General features: G+C 45.9%; 1 long non-coding RNA gene across 1 annotated transcript; it reads right to left on the bottom strand.

Annotated features, from left to right (window-relative positions):
- Positions 1–383: 383 nt before the first annotated feature.
- Positions 384–3,097, bottom strand: LOC116437419. Its single transcript, XR_004237288.1, has 3 exons — positions 2,980–3,097; positions 1,347–1,349; positions 384–690 (listed from the first exon to the last, which is right to left on the bottom strand). It is a non-coding gene; the product is annotated as an uncharacterized LOC116437419 (long non-coding RNA).
- Between the last annotated feature and the right edge of the window lie 7,166 nt (positions 3,098–10,263).

Raw genomic sequence — 10,263 nt, 5'->3', positions numbered from 1 at the left:
TACCCAGCGAGCTGCTTACCATTCTTGACATAACTGCTCCCATCGGTGAACCAGTTGTCTGCATTTTCTAGTGGAGAGTCCTTTAGGTCTGGGCGGCTGGAGTAAACTGCCTCCATGGTTTCAATGCAGTCATGCTGTACGGGGTCCTCAGTAGCCTTGCCCTGGAGGTAAGCTGCTGGGTTTAAAACGTTGGTTACTTGGATACTCACATCCTCCAATTCTGCTAGGACAGCTTGGTGTTTGAGAAAGCGAGATGGGGTTAACCAGTGATTTCCTTTCTGTGTGAGCACTGCTGACACTGTGTGAGAGACAAAAACAGTTATCTGCTGGCCCAGTGCGAACTTGCGGGCTTCTTCTCTGTTCAGGATCACAGCTGCCACTGCACGCAGGCAGGAGGGCCATCCTTGGCTGACCACGTCCAGCTGCTTGGAGAAATAAGCCACTGGCCTTCTGTATGGTCCCAGCTTCTGTGCCAAAAGTCCCAGCGCCAGTCCTTGTCTCTCATGTGAGAACAACAGAAAAGGTTTAGTGACATCCAGTATGCCCAGTGCCGGAGCTTGCATTAACTCACGTTTCAGAGTTACCAATGCATTATTAGTCTCTGGTGTCCAGCATAGGTGAGTTCCCCCAGTCTCTTTTAGGAGTTGGTATAAAGGTTTCACAATGAGTCCATAGTTGTAGATTCATAATCTATACCATCCTGTCATTCCCAGAAAAGTTCTCAGTTCTTTGGTTGTAGTTGGCTGGGGCATGTAGGTACAAAAATGCTGTTAGTGAGGATTTTCTTGTTATTTTCTAAGTCTGTGAGAGACTTTTCTCTCTCACAGAAGAGGTAGCAGGGAATGTAAACAACCAAGCCACCTGCAACCTTGAAAAGTCTTGTTTATGGTATAGTAGAAAATATTTTGATAATGGATGTTTTAGGATTTTGGCCAATCACCCCCAAGAGGTGGCTGGTCCTTTGTCCAATTAGACTATGAAGAAAAAAGTCTATAAAGAGTTTGTAAAATAATTAAATGAATCAATCTTGCTGCACAATTCCTGCCTGCTGGATCTTCTCTCCTCCTCCTCCCTATGGCTGCGGGACACGGTGATATACCGTAGGAATCAGGCCTGCGGTAATAGGGGCATTTGACAAATTGCCTCCTTCCTGTTGTCTCCCAAGGCTCTCTCCCCTCCTGCCAGTTCATACCCCAGATATGTAACTTTCTGGAGGACTAGCTGAGCCTTTTCAGGAGAGACTCTATATCCACTTAGAAAATTTAAAAGACTTACAGTCCAGTTCTTGCAGTCTTCACGGGTCCTTGTTGCTATCAGTAGGTCATCAACGTACTGCAGAAATGTACCTTCTCCAAGTGGTGGTGTCCAGGCTTCCAGTTCTTGGGATAATTGACCTCCAAATATCGTGGGGCTATTTTTGAATCCTTGTGGCAATACAGTCCATGTGAGCTGACTCTTTCTCCCTGTTTTGGGGTTTTCCCTTTCAAAGGCAAAAATTTCCTGACTCTCTTTATCTAATGGCAGACAAAAGAAAGCATCTTTTAAATCTAAAACTGAAAACCACACCGAATCACTTTGTAATTTTGTAAGTAAAGTATAAGGATTGGCTACTGTGGGATGCAGTGTTTTTGTTATTGCATTTATTGCTCTCAGGTCCTGAACTAACCGCTAACTTCCATTTGGCTTTTGTACTGGTAGAATTGGGGTGTTGTAGAGGGACCTACACTCTCTCAGCAACCTTTGATCAATAAATTTTGCAATTATTGGTTCTATACCCACCCGTGCTTCATGCCTTAGTGGATATTGTCTGACTGACACCGGCTGTGCCCCTTCTAATAATTCAATAACCACTGGGGAAGCTCATTTTGATCTTCCCGGGATTTTGGCATCCCATACTAGTGGGATTACTTGATCTCTTATCTCATAATCTATGGGTATTCCTTCTTTTTCAAGGATATTTGCTAAACTTAAGGCCAAAATTAATTTTTCTTCAGGAACCTGTAGTCTTATTCCTCGCCCTGTGAGTTCTATTTTTGCTTGTAACCAGGTTAATAGATCTCTGCCTAGCAGGGGTTTAGGTGAGTTTGGAAGATATAGAAATTGGTATAGTCCCATCCTTTTGCCTAATGTAAATTTTAAGGGTCTCAAAAAATAGGCTTTCTCAGTTTTCCCTGTAGCCCCAACAACTTCATTACTTACAGGACTCAAAGTCTGATTCAGGACTGAGAATGTGGCTCCAGTATCCACCAAAAACTCCACCTCCCGTTCCCCTAGCTTAACTTTGACCAGCGGGTCAGCTAGGGAGGGACCCGCCGGTGCCTGTCACTCCTGGTACATCTGTGCTACAGTCACTGGTCCCGGTGGCGCTGATGATTGTGGCACTGGGGTCGCGGCACGGTTCATAGGACAATCTCGTTTCCAGTGCCTGGGCTGACCGCATAACAAACATTGGTCTGAGCCTGGGCGTTGCTGCCGTTGTTCTCTGGGTGGGGGCCTTCTCCCGCCCCTGGGGAATCCCAATCCCCTGACCTGGGCCACTTCAACTGTGTGGGGCTGTGCCCTGTTTTTATAAACTTCCCATGCCACTGCCAGAAGTTTCTCTAAGTTTCGGTTATCTGGTTCCTTAATCTTTTGCAGTTTTCTACGTATATCTGGTGCTGATTGCCCCATCAATAAGGATATTAACTGTTGCTGCCCAATTTCAGAAGCTGGGTCTAGTGTAGTGTGTCTTCTCATATTATCCCTTAATTTTTCTGTAAATGCACCTGGGGATTCAGTGGTTTCTTGGTGAATACTGAATAACAATGACCAGGTAACTGTTTTAGGTATAGCATTTAGAAGCCCCCAGTGTACTAATTTCCTGTATCGAACTAAGAACGGGTATGTTTGTGGATCATTGGGGTCCCAGTGTGGATCTCCTGTAGGAAAAATGTTATCTACATTTCCATGCAATGTCCCAGCAGTTATCTGTCCCTGCACGTGTGTTCTTGCTGTGGATACTACAGCAGCTTTTTCTGTCTCAGTTAATTCTGACAGCACGAGGTCTATATCCTCCCAATCAATATCTTGATTTCTAACAACCAATTCAAACCTCTTTTCTACCTTTTCAGGGTCTTCTCTATGCATTCTGGCTGCCTCCCTCTAGGTATCTAAATCCAAAGCTGTAAATGGTGTTTTAACTTTTGTTATTCCCCCATCTGGCCCCACCACTTGTCTAAGTGGTGCTATGAGCTTCTTCTCTACAGGGGTCTTGCTCCTAGTTCTAGATGATATTCCTGAGCCAGTCTCACTTGTTCCTTCATCCCCACTATCCTCTGAGGATGTTTGGGGCGCTGGGGACATTGCTCCCGATGTTAGGGTGCCACCACTGCGCCCCATTAACTCCTGGGTTTCCAAGGGATCCTGGTCTCTCTCAGCTTTGAGCTTTAACATCTTTGCCCAATACTGCATGATGAGCAACACCTCTTCATGCAGTTTTTTCCTTTTTCCTCCTTTTCTAGGAGGAGGACCATAGAGTCCTGTGGTGCCAGATTGATGCCACATTGTTTCTGCCACTCTGGTTTGCGTCTTAAGGTAAAAAACCAATCTGCATAGGAGAATACATCCCATTTATTTTCCCTCCTTAAAAATAACATTAATTGCAATATAGTGTTATATCTTAAAGAGCCATTCTCTGGCCATTTTTCACCATCATCCATTCTGTAGAGTGGCCACCACTGGTTACAATATTTAATTAGGGTGGTCTTTTTCATATTCCCTCCAGGGACTCCCCCCAGCTCTTTCCAATGTGCCAGCACGCATCCTAGCAGACTTTTCTGGGTTATTTCCTTACTTTCTGATGATCCCATTGCCCCTTTCGTCCTTTCTCCCCCTCTTTTCTCTCTCCACGGCCAAAAACCCCCACAACCAGAGAACCAACTCCTTCTTTCCACAAAGCCATGCTCTGCCACTCTTGTCTAATACCAAGCTCTTTCCTCCAGCAACCTGGACACTGTTCACTCTTTCTAATAGACAACACCATTTTCTAATACATGCACAAAACAAAAACAAAGCAAAACAAAACAGAACAAAACAAACCAAACCCAAGCTTCACAACTGTTTCCACGCTAGGCACGGGATTTTAAAAGGGAAATTAGCTGGGGCTATATTAGAAAAGCGTTGGGGCCTGGGTGTTCTCAATTCAGTAACTAAAACCTTTCTCCTCTAAAATCCGCCCCCCTTCGGACAGTAAGGTTGAGTTCCAAACCAACAGTTTATATGATTTATACTCATTCACTCTTTGCCAAACTTCGCTTTTCTCTGGCCGAGCCCGTCGCCAGGGTACGGAACCGCAGATAGAGCCCTCCACTCGCTTCGTACATTGACAGCACGTCTCATCCACTCTCACTCACACAGCAGCAGAATAGCAACAGACAAAAGAAAAATAGCAGTACAATAGCACATGACAGTGGGGTCCAACCCCTTAAAGGTACCTTTCACAGTGGGGTCCAACCCCTGGGGGTCCAACCCCTTTAAAAGTCGGGGTCCAACCCCTTAAAAGTACTTTTCCTCTTGCCCAGGATTAATTTTGGGAGACCCAGTCTTCCTCGGGACTTTCAACCTACCCTCAGGGACTCGAACCCTGGACCTGCAGGTATTTCTGTGTTTAAAAGGAATAGCAAATACCTTAATTTGGTGCAGATGGTCCTTGTCTGCCCCCACCGTGAGCCAAAGGACAGCTGAGCTCCCCCTGAAAATTCAGGGTCGTGACTGGGAGGTCTGCTTACCCCTGGATCCGGCAGCCGGGCAGAGAGGGTCCCATCTCGGGGTGCCAGATGAATTGCGCTGCAACCGGGCCAGGACACACTTCAGAGACAGAGTCAGAGAAGTGGGTATTTGCTTTACTCGGAGCGCTGGGTGTGTGGGGATCGCTCCTCCAAACACACACACCGGTGCTCCCTACAACACAGTATTATGGGTTAAATTATGAATATTCATCACATTCCTTGGGACAGGCGTGGTTATACAAATTATTTCTCAGAAGTCATTAATATCATTAGCATATGGGCCACGCATGTGCTGTGTGTCCTGGTGGTCGCACTGAGGAAGGCTCCTCTTCTTCCTCGGGGGTCTTTCTGATGAAGGCCAGTAGTCATCCTCACAGTGCACTTTTCACCTTTCTCCCTGGGCATGCGTAGTCCTTTGAGGAATGATTCAGCAGTCTCTGAGATAATCCTTGTCCCCTCTATCTTGACAAGATTAGGGTGAATTCAGCTTCTTAGGTTTTGTAATTAACATCTTCTGTCTGAACTAACATTTGCTGTCTCCCAATAGTTAATTTGTGCTTACATGAGTTAGTTATTGACTGCCCCTTCTTCAACAGCAGCATCTAAAGGAGCTGTGCAGGGATGCGCAGATGCCAAAAGAGACTCTAGGACAGATGGACACGCTCCAGCAGGCTCAACCTCCCACCCTGGGGCAGGGAAAGAACGTGAGGAGACCCCCGCGGCAGAGGAAGGAGCGGCAGAGAAAGTGATCCCTAGGGACTCCAAGGGAACCCCCCTGGTGTTACCAGCCTCTAACCCCACCTCACATTCGGGAGTTGTGTTATGTAACAGAGCAACTCTTGATAACTTTGTTGCACCGTGTAGCCCAGAGCTTCAGAACACTTGGTGGAAGGAGTGGTATTTCTCCCCAGCTCCCTTCTGGAGACTTTGCTATGCCAACAAAGGATCACTGAATGCTCGTAGCACCTCCTGTCCAGCAAGGGAGGGTTCTCCCTGCACTTGTGCACTCCAATACGGTATATTTTTGTCAGCTCTGAATTTTCCCTTCTCCACCTTCAGGATGAGAAAAAAGCCTGACTTTGTCTCTTAGCTTTCCTGCTCATTCACAACTGAAAGCTGTTGACATCCTGGACTTGCTCCCATGGTGTTGGGCCCATTGTGCCCCTCCCAAGTATCTTCCTCTACCCTAAAAACAACTGATGGAGATGGAAAGTGCAGTAACCAGTCTAGTTATAGGAACAGGCCCGGGTGCCAGCTACAAATCTGTGCTACCTTCTGTCTACTGCCCTGACCTACCGAAACAGGGGTTGGTAAAAAAAAAGTGTTTTCATAAATGCGCCTGCTCTTTCATTTTTCTTTTCTTTTCTGAGGGCTGCCAACCCTCTTGTGCCCTGAATGCCTCTCCAAGTCCATACCCAAAGTCCTGACCCAAGCTGTGATGCTTCCAGCCAGGATCCCATTGTGAGGGGATGGCGAGAGTCCTGTGTGTCAGCCCTGGTTTGGAGGCTGAGCTGGAGATGACAATTATCCCTTTTCCGGTGGCCTGTGAGTGGTGACTGCCAATTCTCCAAGGGCCATGGCACATTTCCTCTGGGAGCAGGAGGTCCATTGTTACAAAGCTTCCATTTTTACAGAGGAAACATCTTCAGTTTCATTTTCTGCCTGAAGTGGAAGAAGAAACATCACTTACAGCTACTATTGTAAATAAACCAAAAGCATATCAGACAGATTTGTTAAGTAGAAACTTCTACTCCTCAAGGCACAGCCCCGCTCTTTTTACAAGCTTTCCATTGAATGCAGTGTGGAATCTGCTCAAGTAGGAACTGCTGGGTGATGCTTATTGAGATGTGTTTTTTCTTTAGGATGTGACTATCTCCAAACTGGAGGATATTTAACAAACGGTAAGTAAATGGGTTTTGTCTCATTTAAGGTATGGAATGGCAGAGCGATGCAAAGAACTGGTAGAAGCAGGATATGATGTTCACCAACCAGACAAAGAAAATGTGACACTTCTTTAGTGGGCAGCAATAAACAACAGACAGGAGCTGGTGAAATAAGCCGGGAGTCCCTGTGACAGTAACACAGAGTATTTTGCCACTGTTACCTATAATCACTTTGTTGCTTTTGTACTTGAAGAGAGAGGAACACACTGCCTGAGAAGAAAAAGGCAGACAGCCCGGTTTCTTTAGATGTGAAATCATGTTGTACATGAAATCATGAAATGTTCCCGTATTACCACAGGCCTGATTCCTATGGTATATCACCGTGTCCCGCAGCCATAGGGAGGAGGAGGAGAGAAGATCCAGCAGGCAGGAATTGTGCAGCAAGATTGATTTATTTAATTATTTTACAAACTCTTTATAGACTTTTTCTTCATAGTCGAATTGGACAAAGGATCAGCCACCCCTTGGGGGTGATTGGCTAAAATCCTAAAACATCCATTGTCAAAATATTTTTCTACTATACCATAAACAAGATTTTTCAAGGTTGCAGGTGGCTTGGTTGTTTACATTCCCTGCTACCTCTTCTGTGAGAGAGAAAAGTCTCTCACAGACTTAGAAAATAACAAGAAAATCCTCACTAACAGCATTTTTGTATCTACAATTCCCCCTTTTTGTTTTATAGGATAACAACTTTACTATTAATCCTAAATAGAAATCTACATCAGTTATTAATTCTAAATATGTCCTTAAGGCTTTAACTATCTGACTCCATAACAAGAAATTTAAAGTTCAGTCTCTGCTTGTGGAAGGACCATCCCAGTTTCTGCTTGTAGAAGGACCATCTGCCTCATGGTTGACATCTTGGTCATCATCGGAAGAGTCATTAGGCTGATGATCTACATTCTGGTCGCCATTTGGATGGTTGGCATTCTGGTCATAATTTGGAGGTTGCCTGTTCTGCCTCTGGTGCCGTAGGTCAGGGCGAACGCATTTTGAAGGCAGCCACCGTAGCCCAGTATCTGTGGAAACGCAAGCATACCCACGACCCCAAACGATAAGCTCATGTGGGCCTTCCCACTGGTTAGTGAGTAAATTCCACACCCAGACTTTTGCCTGCGGCAGTTGTCTCTCACCTGCAGACTGCAATGAGAGAAAATGATTCAGAATAACAGGATTATTTGAATTTTGTGGTACTGTTGAATCAGGGGGATGGGAAGCAAAGAATTAGTTTGTTAGGAACAATGCATCTAGCTTGGTCAGCATACCAGAGCAGGAAGAAAAGATAAGAGACCACTGATAAGACCAGGGGGAGTCTCAGACAGACATCCTGCGCTCAACCCAAAACTAGCTCAAACCAGTCTCAAAGCTTAAACTCAGGCCAGGGGTATAAAAGAGCATGCGCAGGGAAGAAAGGTGAAAAGTTCAGGATGAGGAAGACTCCTGACTTCATCAAAAAGACCCTTGGAAGACCCCTACCAAAACCACCAAACAACACTGTGCAAGGGAAACACAGATGTAAATGACTTTTGGGTTCATTATAATACGAAGCGAGGCTGGGGGGGCTAGGTGATGAATATGTATAAATGTATTGGGAAACTTAATGAATATGGAACTTGTAACCCGATAAATACCGAGCTGAATGCAGCTGTTGGCACGCATGATTTTGGAGGAGCTATCCCCCGTGCGTCCTAGCACTGGAATAAACATACCTACTTTACTACTTATTTAGTAGTGGAGTCCTTTCCGCTCATCATTTTGGTGGGCAGCCAGGAGAAACTCTGTCCGGCTGCAGGATCGGCTGAGGAGCGGATGTCCTAGGCGCGCCCCAGGGCTTTCCTGGAGGATCTCCGCCCCTCGGCTCGCTCACTGCGGCGGACAGACAACGACCTGGAATTGCGGATAAACGGTATGTTTTGCATTTAGGGTGCCTATAAGTCGTACGCGTGGCCAGGGCTGCTGGTAAGCCGCGAGGAGACGTCCCGCGCATAGCGCAGTCCCTGTGAGGGTAAAGGTGGGGCTTGCAAGCAACCAGCTACCGGAGCCGGCAAGGGGGAATCACTGACCGACAGAGTGGCTGCCAGTGATCCTGAGAGCGGATCGGGTGATTCCGGGGGGGGGGGGTCTCACCGAAACTTGTTACCGTGTTGGGAAAATATAAGCGGGACCCTGAAGCTATTACAAGCGAGTGTTGTGAACATTTTTGCTACTAGTAGCTGGTTTGAATGTTGTTGTGTTGCTTATATGTCTGTGTGGATATTGGTTGTTGTCGGACTGCTTTTATGTGTGTGTGGATGTGTATTAGGTTGCCTATTCGTTTGTAAAACGGGAGTGTGCGTGTTGCCGTGTGTTGTTTGAGAGTGTGATATTGAGGCATTTGTTTGGGGGGGTGCTTGCTTGTTGAATTTGGAATCGTGGCTGGGAGAACCCCTTCCCCTCAGTGGTTCAGTTTGGATTTATGGGAGTTTATAAATCCAATAAGACACTGGATAGAGAAGAGAGGCGAACTAGTCCCTTTAGAGGGAATATATGGAACCTCTGCAGGAAGATTAGTGGCTCTTGATTGGGAACAACCAGCAGCAGAGAATTTAGAGTTTGAAAGAGTACGTGGAATAACTTGTTTTTGTGGATGTATCAGAACCTTTTATTCAAAGGGAGGGTGGCATGTTGCATGGGTATTAATACAGTGTAAAGTTTGTAAGAGGAGGTGGTACTGCTCTTCTGCCAGGCGGCAGAGCCTGTGTTCTCAGTGCTATCAGGGGTACTCTGAAGCTGATTTTGAGCCTGAGATTTTAAAGATTGTGTGTGGGAAGTCGCATTTGGTACCTGAGATTTGGGAGGTTCGGGAAGAAAATTGGGAAAGAACTGTGAGAGAGTGTGAAGAAAGATTTGGGTGGAAGCGAGATAAAACTAGGAGACGAAGATAGAAACAACAGCAGCTAAGCGGGGAGGGAGGTCGTTACCCCCCAGTAGCTATATAGTAAAAGCATAGCCCTGACTCTTTCCGTTCATGTCCTATCTGCATGAGTGCTAGAAAGGACTCCCTGCTTTGTGTGTGGGTGTAAGAAAACTCCAGCCCCACACCAGCTGTGGATTTTAGCTCAGTGCGGATTTTGTGGAAGTCGGAAATGTTATAATTCTATTTATTTGGCAAACGAGAGATCTGTGCCCAGAGTGTTGGGAAAGCAAGGAACATTTTGTGTTGAAACTTTTGTGTGGCAAGGAGCATCACATTCCTAAAATAGTGTGCCAATAACAGATTGGGAGGAGATAGTAAAGACTTTGGGGAAAAAAAAAAAAAAAAAGGATTTCAAGTGGCAGCAAAGCAGGCTTGGCAGAAGGCACAGGAGAACTTACAAAGAGTGACCTATACACTATACAGGTGACCCGAAGGGGGTGGCACAGTATTTGAGTAAACTCAAACTCTGAATGGGATGGGAACCAGACAAAGTAAGGAAATCCCCAGAGCAAGCCCGCTCGGCTGTATTCTGGTACATTGGAAGGAGATAGTAGGAGCTGGAGGCACAGAAAATAAAAGAACCCTTATAAAATATTGT

Source organism: Corvus moneduloides, chromosome W (assembly GCF_009650955.1).
Source record: "Corvus moneduloides isolate bCorMon1 chromosome W, bCorMon1.pri, whole genome shotgun sequence".
Taxonomy (NCBI): Eukaryota; Metazoa; Chordata; class Aves; order Passeriformes; family Corvidae; genus Corvus; species Corvus moneduloides.
Note: the sequence above shows the minus strand (reverse complement) of the source record. Positions and strands in the feature narration are given on the sequence as shown.